The 16,051-nt window shown below is 47.5% G+C and overlaps 1 protein-coding gene across 3 annotated transcripts in view; it reads right to left on the reverse strand.

Annotated features, from left to right (window-relative positions):
• Positions 1–16,051, reverse strand: part of RAB43 (RAB43, member RAS oncogene family) — a 36,780-nt gene that overhangs the window by 10,611 nt on the left and 10,118 nt on the right. The gene's annotated exons all lie outside the window — the stretch shown is intronic.

Raw genomic sequence — 16,051 nt, forward strand, 5'->3', positions numbered from 1 at the left:
AAAAAAAAAAGAAAACTGCTAAACATGTAAAGAAATAGGAAAATATGAACCACAGATAGGGAAAAAGCAATCTACTGACAATGATGCCAAAATGGTCCAGATATTGCATTTAGTAGGGAGACTTTAAAGCAGTGATTTTAAATACGTTCAGAAAATTACAAGGAAAGTATGTTTAAAGAATTCAAGAAAAATATAATCATAATGAGTGGACGAATAGGGGATTTAAGGAAATAAATGAAAATTATTTCTTAAAACATTAAAAAATGTTTTATTAAACTATTTATTATTATTAAAATTACTGACTGGGTGCAGTGCTGCACGCCCATAATCCCAGCAGTTTGGGAGGCCAAGGCAGGTGGATCACCTGAGGTCAGGAGTTGAAGACCAGCCTGGCCAACATGGTAAAACTCCATCTCTACTAAAAATACAAAAATTAGCTAGGCGTTGTGGTATGCTCCTATAATCCCAGCTACTTGGGAGGCTGAGGCACGAGAATCCCTTGAACCTTGGAGGCAGACGTTGCAGTGAGCCCAGATCACACTACTGCACTCCAGCCTGGACAACAGAACAAGACTGTCTCAAACAAAAATATAGATGTTAAACTTAATTTTTTTTTTTGTTTTTGAGATGGAGTCTTGCTCTGTTGCCCAGGCTGGAGTGCAGTAGCGTGGTCTTGGCCCACTGCAACCTCTGCTTCCCGGGTTCATGCCATTCTCCTGCCTCAGCCTCCCAAGTAGCTGGGACTACAGGTGTCCACCACCACGCCTGGCTAATTTTTTGTATTTTTAGTAGAGACGGGGTTTCACTGTGTTAGCCAGGGTGGTCTCGATCTCCTGACCTCGTGATCCGCCCACCTCAGCGTCCCAAAGTGCTGGGATTATAGGCATGAGCCACAGTGCTTGGCCTTAATTTTTGTTTTGAGACGGAGTTTTGCTCTGTTGCCCAGCCTGGAGTGCAATGGCACGGTCTCGGCTCACAGCCACCTCCTCCTTCTGGGTTCAAGTGATTCTCCTGCCTCAGTCTCCTGAGTAGCTGGGATCTGGGCATGCGCCACTATACCTGGCTAATTTTGCATTTTTGGTAGAGACGGGGTTTCTCCATATTGGTCAGTCTGGTCTCAAACTCCCGACCTCAGGTGATCCGCTCGCCTTGGCCTCCCAAAGTGCTGGGATTACAGGCATGAGCCATTGCGCCTGGCCTAAACTTAATTTTTAAATGAGTGGAAATTCGAGAACTAAAAATTATAATAAGTGAGGCTGGGTGCAGTGGCTCACGCCTGTAATCCCAGCACTTTGGGAGGCCGAGGTGGGCAGATCACAGGGTCAGGAGATCAAGACCATCCTGGCTAACACGGTGAAACCCCATCTCTACTAAAAGTACAAAAAATTAGCCAGGTGTGGTGGCGGGTGCCTGTGGTTCCAGCTACTCGGGAGGCTGAGGCAGGAGAATGGCATGAACCCGGGAGGCCAGAGCTTGCAGTTAGCCGAGATCGTGCCACTGCACTCCCACCTGGGCAACAGAGCGAGACTTCGTCTCCAAAAAAAAAAAAAACAACTTATAGTAAGTGGAAAATTCACTGGATGAGCTTAATAGCAGATTACAGATGGCAGAAAAAAAAAATCAGTGAACCTGAAGAAAAATCAATAAAGAGTTAATATGAGGAAGGGGAAAAAAGATGGAAGAAAATGAATAAAATTGCAAGGATATGTGAGATAATACCAAACTGTCTCATACTCACATAATTGCAGTTCCAGGAAAAGATAGTGATAATGGGTGAAAATTACTCAAAGAGCTAATGTTAGTGGCTGAAAAATCTCCAAATCTGATGAAACACACCTGGCTTAAAGATCCAAGAAGCTCAGCAAACCCCAAGCAGAAAAAATACAAAATACACCAAAGCAGATCACAGTCAGACTGACAGAAAACAAGAATAAAGGGGAAATACGAAAAACGGTCTCATAAAAGACATATTCCATACATGGGAACAATACAAATGACAAATAACCACTTCTCAGAATAATGGAGGCTAGAAGACAATGCTGAGAAGTGCTAAAAAGAAAAAAACAAGTGCGGAAAGAAAAAACTCCCAACGCTGAAGTCCTTGTCAAACAAAATTTTCCCTCATAAGACGGTAAAATCAAGACATTTTGAGATAAATGGAAGTAGAGAGGAAAAAAGCTGCCCTGCAAGAAATGCCAGATGGTACCACCGCACTCCAGCCTGAGCAACAGACTGAGACCCTATTTCAAAAGAAGAGCTGGAAGTGGCAGCTCTAGGGCAGGGGGTTGGCAGTATCCTAAAACCTTCTGCTATCAATCCTTGTAGAACCAAATGACTCCTCAACCCATACGCAAGTGTAAGTTTGCTTAAAATAAAAACTAAATGAAAAACCAACAAAATAACTACTGATTAAGGCATGTAGGTCAATCAGCTGGTGAACTGTGGGCAGTAATGGAGAAGATATTTTGGGAAAGTAGACCCTTCCTATGGCTGGTAGTATTCCCATCCTATTCCCCCAAATTAGAGGAAGGGAAGAATACAGGGCAGCAGTAGTACTCTGGGGCCAACAAGCCTGAGCTCATGACCTGATGCTGTGTCACCAGCTTTGTGTCTCTAGGCTAAAACTTCATTCTGTTTTTCTTTTTTTTTTTTGAGACAGAGTCTCATTCTGTCACCCAGGCTGGAGTGCAGTAGCGTGATCTCTGCTTACTGCAACTTCCGTCTCCCAGGTTGAAGCAATTCTCCTGCCTCAGCCTCCCGAGTAGCTGGGATTACAGGCGTGTGCCACCACACCCGGCTAATTTTTGTATTTTTAGTAGAAATGGGGTTTCGCCATGTTGGCCTGGCTGGTCTCAAACTCAGGTGATCCACCCACCTCGGCTTCCCAAAGTGTTGGGATTGCAGGCATGAGCCGCCGTGCCCGGCCATTCTGTATTTCATCCATACAAAAAGGTGCTGTCATAGTCAAATTACCAAACCCTTATGCCCAAGTGCTAGCCTGGAGAAGGTGCTGATAAATGCATCCGTTTAACAATATTTATTGAGCTATTATAATTTTGTGACAAACGTTTTTAATATATACAAAAGAACTTTAATGCAAAGGAGAATATATAAAGTACCAAAAGAAAAATATATTGGGCTGTGTACATGAGTCGTTCATTTTTCATTCAACATGTGGTGAGCTCCTGCCTTGTCCCAGTCTCTGCTCTGATAACGGGGATATAGCAGGGAATGGAGCAAAACCAGCTCCATTCTAGTAAGAGGAGATAGAATGTGCCACAGATCCTTTTAAAAGGTGATCATGAGCATGCTACAGAACGTGAAAGTCAGGGAGAGAGCCTCAGGGGTGGGTGCCAGCCTACTTGACGATCTGAGAAACTAAGCTGAGGCCTGAGTGATGAAGAGCCAACCACAGGGACGGTGTTTAGGTGGGGGAAAAGGGCGAAGGCTCAGAGGCAGGAGGGTGCTTACTGTGCTAGAGACATAGAAAGGTCAGTGTGGCCAGATGGACATGAAGAAGGAAACTGGGAGGAGACATATTCAGAGACATGGGCCAGAGCCACAGCATATAGGATCTTGCAGGCCAAAGTCAAGATTGTGGATTTCATTTTTCTTGCAATGTGAAGTCACTGGAGATTGTCTCAGGCAGGGAAATATGAGCCAGTCTCCTCTTTTCTCCCACTCACGTATCTTATCAGTGCACCCTACACTCCAGCCACAGCTGCAACAACCAGCTTTGCACACACACAAAGGCCTGCCCGCACCGCACCCCTCACTCCCTGCCTGGGAGCATCTCTGAGTCTGGCCAGGGAGTCCTGTCGGAAACCACTGTGTGCTCATGCCTCCATGACCCAGAAGAGAGGGGCCTCCCCAACCTAGAGATCACCTGTGACTAACGGAAACAGGGATAAAGCTCTCCTCTCCCACCTCTCAGAGGGACCACTGTGAGATACATTCCTCATGCACCTTGCAAAGTCCTCAGGGTCAAGACCACTACCCATGGCAGCTAACTGAAAGATGCAGCTCTATCTAAGCCTTGCCTCCTTCCCCAGGCCAGTCTCCAAAGCAAAAGCCAGGGGAAGCCCTTCTCTTGGGCTCTGTTTTCCAGGGGAAGCCCGGACTAAGACAAGATGTGCTCTGGTTTTTTTTTTAAATGTCATGGCCAGGCACAGTGGCTCACGCCTGTAGTCCCAGCACTTTGGGAGGCCGAGGCAGGTGGAACATGAGGTCAGGAGATCGAGACCGTCCTGGCTAACACGGTGAAATCCAGTCTCTACTAAAAATACAAAAAATTAGCTGGGCGTGCTGGAGGTTGCCTGTAGTCCCAGTTACTCAGGAGGCTGAGGCAGAAGAATGGCGTGAACCCGGGAGGCGGAGCTTGCAGTGAGCTGAGCTCGCACCATTGCATTCCAGGCCTGGGCGACAGAGCAAGACTCCATCTCAAAAAAAAAAAAAAATAATAATCACTCAGGTCACTGGGTGGAGAACAGTCCTGTCATGGGATCACAGAGAGGGCTTAGTGTAACAGGCAGCTTGATCACTTCACCCATGCCTACTATATTCCAAAAGAGGAGGGAGAAGCCAAGCCTGGAGAGCCCCTTCCCCAGACCAGACCCCTCTTCACCCAACCAAGCCAGCTGGCATTAGGCAGCACCCAAAGGAGGCTGGATGAGAGTTGAATGCCTCTGATCTGCCACTTTAGCTACGCTACTTGAGAAACAGGCAGGTGACAAGACACAGCAACCAGGAACCATCATACCATCTACTGGAGAGGCCAGGCCTAGGCTCAGTGTCTCAGAAGGCAAGCAGACCCACCCTGTGGACTTGTGGGGGTCCTGGCCATCTCACTTGTCCTTGCCACTGCCTGTAGGCAGAGACCAGGAGCCGACATTATAGAGGAAAGAGGGAGGCTCTGAGGGGTGCCAGGACTCAGCCAAGGCATCCCAACGCAGAGTCCTGGACTCCAGGCTGGCTGTGTCACTGCCTCGGGAGAGGCTGGGACTAGCAGGGACACATGGGCTCTGAGTCCCCACTGCATCTGCCCTAGCTGTGCCCTCCTCCTGCCCACTTATCCCCACCTCCCTACTGCTACTCCAGCCTCTTACCAGGGTCTACACAAACAGCCTCAGGTCTGTCTCCACACCTCCACTTCACCCAGCCCATCTTCAGCACATAGCACAGGGCAGCTTCTGAAACAGTGCTAGGATCTTGTAACTCCTCTGCCCTCAACCCTTGGGAAGCAACCCCAGGATCTGCCTCTAGCTGCCTGCTTGCCATTCCTAGAGTATTGCAAGGCCTCTGCATCAAGGACATTGCCCTTGGTGTTCCCTGTGTGAAAAGCTCTCCCAGACGCCCATGTGACTGGCCTCCTCATTCATTCCCATCTATGCTTTTTTTTTTTTTTTAAGATGAAGTCTTACTCTGTCACCCAGGCTGGAGTGCAGTGGTAAGATCTCGGCTCGCTGTAACCTCCGCCTCCCAGGTTAAAGTGATTCTGCTGCCTCAGCCTCCCAAGTAACTGAGATTACAGGTGTTTGCCACCATGCCCGGCTAATTATTATATTTTTAGTAGAGACAGGGTTTCACCATGTTTATCAGCCTGGTCTTGAACTCCTGACCTTGGTGATCCGCCCGCCTTGGCCTCCCAAAGCTTTGGGATTACAGGCGTGAGCCACCGCACCTGACCAAGAGGCCTTTCTTAAAAGAGCAGTCCCATCCTGTCCCAACCCCAATTTATTTTTCTTTAGTGCCTCTTCACCGCCTGACATGCACACACACACACGCACACACACTTTTTAAATGTTTACTCTCTCTGCCTCATGAGTTCCACAAGGGCACAGGCTGCATCAGTCTAGTTTTCTGCAATCTGCACGGCACCTAGCACAGTGTCTGGCATGTAGAAGGTGCCTGACAGAAACATAATCTGGAGGAATGAGTACTGAGGACCATTTTGCCTGGGAAGCCTTTTACACTGCCAGTTGAATGAGCTGCACACTGTTATGGCTGAGTGTTTTTTACTGCCCAGAGGACATAAATGGCCTTAAACCGCTGAAAACATCTGCCAAGTTGAGAATGGGAACCCCACTTTCTCTACTCCCCACCCCTAAGCTCTCCTCCTGCACACTCCCCTGACCAGCCACTAACCTGACCAGCTAACAGGGACTCTAAACTGTGAATGAGCTCCAAGCCCTCTCACCTAGCACATCACCAACTATTTGAACTTTTCCCAGTAGGCTTGTCTTATAATTGACCTTCAGGGAAGGGTGAAGTCCAGAAGCATCTGCTGGACCCAGAGGGTATGGGTAGGGCCTAATTAGGAAAGAAAAGGGCTACCAGAGTGTGCATGCTCAGAAAAGCAGCACTCCTCCTCCTCTCCCACTCAGCAAGGGTTGGTAGGTAAGTTTCATATGGGGTGGGGATTTCAAGGCTGCAATGGTTTCAGTCCTGGGCTTCGGGCCCTTCTTTCACCTTAGTGACAGAGGGCTCAGTCCTGCCAATCACTGCCTCAGTGGGGAAGCACATGTTGGGTGAGGGATGAGGCTTCTTTCCTTTTCTAAGCTCCAAACATAACTCCCAGCTTATACTATAGTATACTCAGACTCCCTCTGAGTCTCCACACTCATGACAAAGCAGTGCTGTTCTCACCGTTATCTTTTCTGGGATAAACTGCATTCATCTTAACCTTTTGGTGCACTCCTACCTACCCTTCAGGACCCCAGTTCAAAAGTCTCTCATTTTCCCTGACACCATGGGCCTGTGGCCCAACCCTGAGCAGAATTAACTCTTCTTTCCTTCATGTTCCCGTAACTGTTTACTCTTGCCCCTACAGCAACACACATCACGGAGTGGGTTATCCATCTAAGTCAAATGTCCCACACTATTGGGCTTTGGGGCCAGATGAGGAACATAAAAGGCAGTAAGAAGACAGGACTGGTGGGACCTGCTGGCAATTAGAAAAGGATATGCTATCTAAAACAAGTTCAATAGTAACAAACCAGGCAACTACCCTTCTGCTGGCCAAACAAAAAGGGGCTTTAGGCTAGGTGTGGTGGCTCACTTTGGGAGGCTGAGGTGGGCAAATCACCTCAGGCCAGCAGTTCAAGACCAGCCTGGCCAATGTGACGAAACCTTGTCTCTACTAAAAATACAAAAATTAGTTGGGCAAGATGGTACATGTCTGTCATCCTGGTTACTTGGGAGGCTGAAGCACGAGAACTGCTTGAACATGGGAGGTGGAGGTTGCAGTGAGCTGAGATCGTGCCACTGCACTCCGGCCTGGGCAACAGAGTGAAACTGCATCTCAAAAAACAAATAAACAAAAAACACACAAAAAAACGGGGCTAGGCGCAGTGGCTCATGCCTGTAATCCCAGCACTTTCGGAGGCAAGGCAGGTGAATCACCTGAGGTCAAGAGTTCAAGAGTAGCCTGGCCAACATGGTGAAACGCTGTCTCTACTAAAAATACAAAATTTAGCTGTGCATGGTGGTGGATGCCTATAATCGCATCGAGGAGGCTGAGGCAGGAGAATCACTTGAACCTGGGAGGCGGAGGATGCAGTGAGTCGAGGCCACGCCATTGCACTCTAGCCTGGGCAACAAGAGTGAAACTCCATCTCAAAAAAAAAAAAAAGTTAACATTAAAAAAACAAACAAAAAGCGGGCTTTGTAGTGGAAACTGACCTCGGGCTACTGCTTGGCTCCTGGTTCCTATGTCCATCTCTTGCCATCAGGAATGGATTCCCTAAGAAGAAAGACCCTGTCTTATTCCTCTTGACACCATCAATACTTGCACAGTGCCTGCAGAGAAGGGCCTCAACACATCAGCAGTCCGCTGTGGGCAGGTCCCAGTAGTCAGGCCCGTGCAGCGGGGCTGAAAGCTGCTTTCCAGGGATTCCTGGTTCACGTTCCCACTGAGTGAATTCAGATGTGCCCCAGTGGGAAATCAATCCTGCCTACTAGGTTAAAAGCACTACTGAAGCTCGGCTCTGGGACCTGTGTCCAGCATCTGTCCCTTCCAATGGAAACAGGAAGGTTTTATTTGACGAGACTTTCTCCTGAGTAACGAAGCAGGCGGTGGGAAGTTCCTTGCTTCTTCATATTAAAGAAGGACCTTGGAAAAGTTAGTTCTCAAGACAAACTCTGAAAACTGGTCAGACTGACCCAAATACAAGTTCCTGAGCTATTTTTCATTGTGTCTTGGGATGTGGTGAGTCAAACCAGGAGAAGGAGTTTGTGGGCCATGCCAGCTCCTGACTGCCACTGTCCCTCCTCCCACTGTGCTGCAGTCCTCCAGGGAAGGGTTTGGCCCTGGGCTCGCAAGCAGGCCACAAGCCAGGGAGTGAAGCACTGTGAAGTGCCACGGTAAGACAGCAAAACCTCTAGCATATTAACCGGCTAAGGACACAGCCTGCCACCATCTGGCCAGACAGGTGGAGAGAGACCAAAGTGAGGACAAGAAAGGTAAGACTAGGCTGTACCAGCAACACAGGCTGGCGGCAGGCAGAGCAGACTGCAATGCATGCAGTCTGGTGTCAGGGGGCACAAATTCTCCTTTGCAGTAGGGGAGCAGAGGACCAGGACAGACTCTCGTGCCCAAAATTCCTCCCGCCTCTTAAACATGAGTGCCTCAAGGCCCAGCATGAGAAATGGCTTTCTTTGTCCCTTATTAAAATGCAGCTCTCCTTGGGAGGCTTGGTGGCGACACTGAGCGAAAAAATATCCAGGATGTGCGTTCCTGTTCCTGTGCTCCACCAGCACAAGATGAGGGACGGCCCCTTCGGCTTCTAGCAGTTCGAGTTTCCTTCCCAGTCACCCAGGAAGCACAGTAACCCACCATGTTTTGTGGAGCCGGTGAAAGCAAGAGGCCAGAGGCCCTGAAAGTCAGAAGGCAGAGTTCTGTGGGTGCCTGGCACTGTCTGTCAGTGCTCCCTGTGTGTCAGGCCATTTCTTACCGTGACAACCCTAGAAGGTCGGTCTCATTACTCCTTATGTCTGAGGGGTCACAGGAATGAAGCATCAGCAATTCTGACTCTGAAGCCTGGTGTCCTTTACTGTGGACATGGCTCCCCCACAAGCACATAGAAACTGCTTCCAAGAAATCTCACTGCTACTGGCACCTCCTGTAGGAATCAAACCCTTTCCTGAACAGCTTGGATGGGAAAAAGGTGCACAGGAAACGATCCTGGCCTCTGGCCAACAAGTCCTGCCTCTTCTGCTTGCCAAGTGCCACCTCTTCCAGGTATTCCTCTTCCTCGCAGGAAGCTAAGGGCATCTACGACTAGCCTGCTGCCACCCAAACACCTTGCTTGCTTGCAGGCTCCTTGCGGCACCAGGGAAACATTTGGTAATGAGGAAACCAAGGCAGCATGCAGGAGCTTGCAGTGGGCACTGCTCAGCCGGGAGGCCCATCAGGAAGGGCTTTCAGCAAGCATTGACAGCATCCTCAGAGTCAGGGCTGCAAGCACCAGTGTCCTTGGTAGACAGCGTCCTGGAGCCCTCACAGCCTCCACAAGAATTCCCGTAAACCCCACACCTCTTTTCCCCAAATTCCTCAGCTGCAAGGGCCCAGGCACAAGGGATTCAGATGTCCTGTGGCCCACACTGAACAACACCAACCCTCAAACCTTCCCTCCAGTTTCCTACTAACTTTGGTCATCAGCGATATCCCAGACTGGCCTCACGTGTCCATCACCCTCACCCTCCACACCATTCGGTTGCCTCATCAACTCTCTAGAGCAAACCCTCCTCCCTGGGCTCCCAGGCACAGTTGGCCGTTTCACTGCCTATGGCCCCCAGGCCCACGACCTGCCAGTGCCACCAGGCTGGCCCTCATACTTGCCATGCTCTCATCTGCCCCCATTCTCCAGCTGCATGTAGCTTGGACAAACATCACACTCCTCCCTCCCAAGGCCACAGCTCTGCACAGAGGCAGCCATGGCATTCAAAGCCCTGTCCATCTCACTTCCCTAGGAATCTCTCACGAATCTTCCAGGGCCTCCCTCCCTTTCACGCCTCTGTGGCCCTGAGAAGTGTGGATTAAAGCCCACCAACCAAGCTCCGCAGAACTCAAGCACGCCTCTCTAGGACAGCTACGGCAGCCACATGGCCCTGCCTTCCAGGAACAGCCCTGACTGTCCATGTTTGGCCGGCTGTTGCCACAACGTGTGGAGGTGAAAGATGAGTACTTGTCAGGCCACTTCTGAACTCTTGCTTCAGAAGTCTCAGTTACCACAGCCACAGCATTAATAGCATTGTATGCTAATTATCTGTCTACATATATTTTCTCCACCAGAGGTGAGTCCTCAAACGGAGACTGCCTCTTATTTACCTTTCTCTCTCTGGTGCCTAGAACAGTGCCTGGGAGAGAGCAGGTACCTAAGGAATGAATGAACAAATAAACCATGCACAAGTCGCCATGCTACGTAATTTACATACAGGGTGTCAGATGGGTAATTCCCAGCCAACAACCATAACTAAACTCGACAGAGCACCACCTTCCAGGTTTCAAGGGTTCTTCCCTTTTAGCCCCATTTCAACTTGTCTGGTGCTCCAGATGGAAGGCCGTGGCTCTTAAGTGATCAAGAAACACAAGTTAAAAGAACAGAGAAATCTTTAGAAATCAACAGAAATGGAGAAAGCTGGTAAACACCACCCTAACCAGGTGATCGAACAAGCCCCATTACTAGTGGGGAACCTGGCACCAAGGGCTGCCTCCCGTGCTGCAGGATGAAGCCTACAACGTCCCCTAGGATACATTCTTGCCAGAATGGTTTAACTTGAGGCTCATCGAGTCCTCACACTTCCAGCTTACAGGAAATATAAGGAATAAAGAAACAAGTGAAAAGACAACATAAGGAAACTATGAGAAAAAACTAAAAGGTGACTCTAACAACAACAAAAAATCATGGCATATACTCATCTGTAAATTAATTTTTAAAAATAAGTGTCATTTGGCTGGGTGTGGTGGCTCACGCCTATAATCCCAGCACTTTGGGAGGCCAAGGCAGGCGGATCACGAGGTCAGGAGATCAAGACCATCCTGGCTAACACGGTGAAATCCCATCTCTACTAAAAATACAAAAAATTAGCTGGGCGTGGTGGCTGGCACCTGTATTCCCAGCTACTCAGGAGGCTGAGGCAGGAGAATGGCGTGAACCCAGGAGGCGGAGCTTGCGGTGAGCCAAGATCGCACCACTGCATTCCAGCCTGAGCAAAAGACCCAGACTCTGTCTCAAAAAAAAAAAAAAAAAAAAAAGAAACAAGCCTCCTCCTCAACAAGAGCCTCAGGCAGGCCCTTCAGGAAGCATCCAGATGAGGGTACTGTCATCACAGGAGGCCACAGCTCCATGCAGGTAACTGCCCCTGTAGACCTTTCAGTGGGACAGGATGTGGAGGAGGAAAACAGTGATACTGAGCATCCTGACCCTGTGTAGGCCTAGGCTAATGTGTGTGTGTCTTAGTTTTTAATAAAAAAGTAAAATAAATAAATATTTTTAAAATAGAAAAAAACTTATAGAATGTAAAAAAAAACATATTTTTATACGGCTGTACAATGTGTTTGTGTTTTAATCAAGTGTTACTACAAAAGAGTCAAAAGTTAAAAACATTGGTGACTGTGAAAAAAATTAAAAACCAGTTTAACACAAGCTTGTCCAACCCATGGCCCACAGGCCACATGTGGCCCAGGACAGCTTTGAATGAAGCAAAACACAAATTCATAAACTTTCTTAAAACATTGTGAGATATTTTTTTTTAAGCTCATCAACTATCGTTAGTGTATTTTATGTGTGGCCCAAGACAACTCTTCTTCTGATGTAGCCCAGGGAAACCAAAAGATTGGACATCCCTGATTTAACAGTTTATAAAGAAAAAAGGGGCCAGGCGCAGTGGCTCACGCCTGTAATCCTAGCACTTTGGGACACCGAGGCGGGTGGATCACGAGATCAGGAGATTGAGACCATCCTGGCTAACACGGTGAAACACCGTCTCTACTAAAAATACAAAAAATTAGCCAGGCGTGGTGGCGGGCGCCTGTAGTCCCAGCTACTGGGGAGGCTAACGCAGGAGAATGGTGTGAACCCGGGAGGTGGAGCTTGCAGTGAGCCAAGATCACACCACTGTACTCCAGCCTGGGCGACAGAGTGAGACTCCATCTCAAAAAAAAAAAAAAAAAAAAAGAAAAAGAAAAAGAAAAAAGGCCTGGGTGCAGGGGCTCACACTTGTAATCCCAGTACTTTGGGAGGCCGAGGCAGGCAGATTGCCTGAGGTCAGGAGTTCAAGACCAGCCCAGCTGATATGGTGAAACCCCGTCTCTACTAAAAATACAAAAATTAGCCAAGAGTAATGGCGAATCCCTGTAATCCCAGCTACTTGGGAGGCTCAGGCAGGAGAATTCTTTGAACCCAGGAGGCGGAGGTTGCAGTGAGCCAAGATTGCACCATTGCACTCCAGCCTGGGCAACAAGAGCGAGACTCCATCTCAAAAATAAAAAAAAGAAAGAAAAAAGAAAAAAAAGGTTATAAAGCAAAACAAATCTACAGTAAGCTAAGGTTAATTTATTATCGAAGAAAGAAAACTTAAGCAAACTTAGTATAGCCTAAGTGTCCAGTGTGTATGAAGTCTACGGTAGAGCAGTCATGCCCTAGGCCTTCACAGTCACTCACCTTCACTCATTCACTCACCCAGAGCAACCTCCAGTCCTGCATGCTCCATTCATAGTTAGGGTCCTATACAAATATTCCAATTTTTATCTTTTATACTGTCTTTTTACTGCCTCTTTTCTATGTTTAGCTATGTTTACTTTAGATCCACAAACACCTGCTATGGCGTTATAACAGTCTATGGTGTTCAGTACAGGTTTGTAGCTTAGGAGCAACAGGCCACACCATATAGCCTAGGTGTGTAGGAGGCTATGCCATCCAAGGTGTGTAACGACACTCTACAATGGGCACATGATGGACTCGCCTAAAGACACACTTCTCAGAACATATCCCCGTCTTTAAGCAACACACAACTGTAGTTCAGTATCTTAAGTTCTCAGGAAGATTATTTTGTACTTAGATTTCTATATCTAAGTGAGGGGGAAATAATTTTGGTTATGTGATTACTGAAAGTTTATCAACTACAGACTTTTTCTGTAAGAATCATTTGAGAGGCTGGGCATGGTGGCTCACGCCTATAATCCTAGCACTATGGGAGGCTGAGGCGGGTGGATCACAAGGTCAGGAGATGGAGACCAACTGGTTAACAAGGTGATACCCTGTCTCTAATAAAAATACAAAATAAATTAGCTGGGTGTGGTGGCGGGTGCCTGTAGTCCTAGCTACTCAGGAGGCTGAGGCAGGAGAATGGTGTGAACCCACGAGGCAGAGCTTGCAGTGAGCCGAGATTGCGCCACTGCACTCCAGCCTGGGTGACAAGAGGGAGACTCTGCCTCAAAAAAAAAAAAAAGAATCATTTGAGAAAAAATTCAGACAAAACTAAAATGAATCAAAGAAATAAAGAATAGTACGTTTAAAAATAATAAAACTTAGGTCGGGCAGGGTGGCTCAAGCCCGTAACCTAGCACTTTGGAAGGTTGAGGCGTGTGGATCACAAGGTCAAGAGTTCAAGAGCAGCCTGGCCAACACAGTGAAACCCCGTCTCTACTAAAAATACAAAAAAATTAGCCAGGTGTGGTGGCAGGCGCCTGTAATCCCAGCTCCTTGGGAGACTGAGGCAAGGAAAAGTGCTTGAATCTGGGAAGCAGAGGTTGCAGTGAGCCGAGATTGCACCACTGCACTCCAGCCCGGGCGACAGTGCGAGATTCTGTCTATAATAATAATAATGATAAAAGTTAGATTTAAGTCTAACTGTTGGTACATAATGTAAAAAAAAATTTGGAATGGGCAATGAGGAGAAAGTAAAAGTGTGCTTGGTTTTGTTTGCTTTTTTTTTTTTTGGTGAGACAGAGTTTCACTCTGTCACTTAGGATGGAGTGCAATGGTGCGATCCTGGCTCACTGCAGCCTCCACCTCCTGAGCTCAAGTGATCCTCCCACCTCAGTCTCCTGAGTAGCTGGGACTACAGACACACAACACCATACCTGGTTAATTTTTTAAAATTTTTTGTAGAGATGGGGTCTCCCTATGTTGCCCAGGCTAATCTCAAACTCCTGGGCTATAGCAATCCGCCTGCCTCTGCCTCCCAAAGTGTTGGGATTATGGTGGTTCTTGTCTTCTTTAGGTGAAAAAAACCAAATCCTGGTAGATAAATTTAAACATGAATTTAAAACTTAATAAAATGGATAGAAACAGCACTATATTTCCAACTTACTAGAAAGTAACATGGAAGACAACTGATCAATTCAACAAAAGCAAGCCAAGAGGTAGCTAGATAAATGGAGAAAGAATGTGCTTCCTTCCTGCCTGCCTTCATTCATTCAACAACCAAAAGATAAAGTACACTGTGCCAAGTGCTTTGTTACCTAAGACAAAGTCCATGCCCAGAAGCGCCGAGTGCCTAAGGGTGGAAGGAAGCAAACAGTAACAAACAAGTGAAGTATGACTCGGGGCAATGCAAAGTAAAAAACAAAACGAGGCAAGTAAGGGCATAATGTTGAAAACATTCTGCAGCTAGGCGTGGTTCACGCCTGTAATCCTAGCACTTTGGGAGGCCAAGGCGGTGGATCACGAGGTCAGGAGATCGGCCCATCCTGGCTAACACAGTGAAACTCTGTCTCTACTAAAAATACAAAAAATTAGCTGGGCGTGGGGGCGGGCGCCAGTAGTCCCAGCTACTCGGGAGGCTGAGGCAGGAGAATGGCGTGAACCCGAGAGGCGGAGCTAAGTGAGCCGAGATCATGCCACTGCACTCCAGCCTGGGCAACAGAGCGAGACGCCGTCTCAAAAAAAAAAAAAAAACAAAAAAAAAGAAAACATTCTGCACAGTCCCACTTATGTATAACATCTAGAATAGGCAAACCTACAGTGAGAGAAAGTAGCTGAGTGGTTGCCAGGGGCTGGTGGGGATCAAGAAGCGAGAGTGGCTGCTTATGGGGATGAGGTTTCTTTTGTGGTGACGAAAATATCCTAAAATCAACTGTGGTGATGACTGCACAACTCTCTGAGTACATTAAAAAACAAACAAACAAACAAAACACTGAATTGCACACTTTAAGGCTTTAAGGGGGAATTTTTATAGTATGTGGATTATATCAACAAAGTTTTTTTTTTTTTTTAAGGAACTTGGGAGAGTGCTACTTTAGACAGGACAGTCAGGTAAGATAATTCAGGGAAAGCAAAATATCAATCTGTAGACATATGCACTGTACCACAAATGTACAGCAAACTGGCCCCAAGCCTATCTGGACACACCTCACCTTCCCTTACCATGTGCCTTCCCAAGGGCAGGGGACTCCGCAAATTCCTAGGAGGTCTCCTTTTTTCACTTCACATGCATTTCTCCTCCCATGTGTTCTGTTAAAACATGGAGGGTGCCCTCCAGCCCTTTCCTGGACTCTTCTAGTAGAGCTTCTAGAGTCCATGGCTGGGTGCAATGGCTCATGCCTGAGGCCGAGGTGGGCAGATCACTTAAGGTCAGGAGTTTAAGACCAGCTTGGCCAACATGGCGAAACCTCATCTCTACTAAAAATATAAAAATTAGCCAGGTGTAGTGGTGTGCACCTCAGGAGGCTGAGGCAGGAGAATCGCTTGAACCTAGGAGGCCGAAGTTGCAATAAGCTGAGATGGCACCACTGTATTCCACCTGGGTGATAGAGAATCCATCTCAAAAAAAAAAAAAAAAAAAAAAACACACACACACAAAAAACAAACAAACAAACAAACAAAAACCAAAAAAAAAAAAACACGGAGAGAGACCTGTGCTGCCAGCTGTGGGATCCAGTGGCACCCACCCATCAGATGTTGATCCTGCTCCTCACTCTCCCACTCATGCAGCCAACACATGTTGAGGGCTTATTCTGGGGAAGAAACCCAAAGAAAACTGGAGGGTCAGAGTTTACACTGAAGTATTGGCCTTGAGATTTCAATGATAAAAATGATTTTTTTCTAAG

Source organism: Piliocolobus tephrosceles, chromosome 2, assembly GCF_002776525.5.
Source record: "Piliocolobus tephrosceles isolate RC106 chromosome 2, ASM277652v3, whole genome shotgun sequence".
NCBI lineage: Eukaryota > Metazoa > Chordata > Mammalia > Primates > Cercopithecidae > Piliocolobus > Piliocolobus tephrosceles.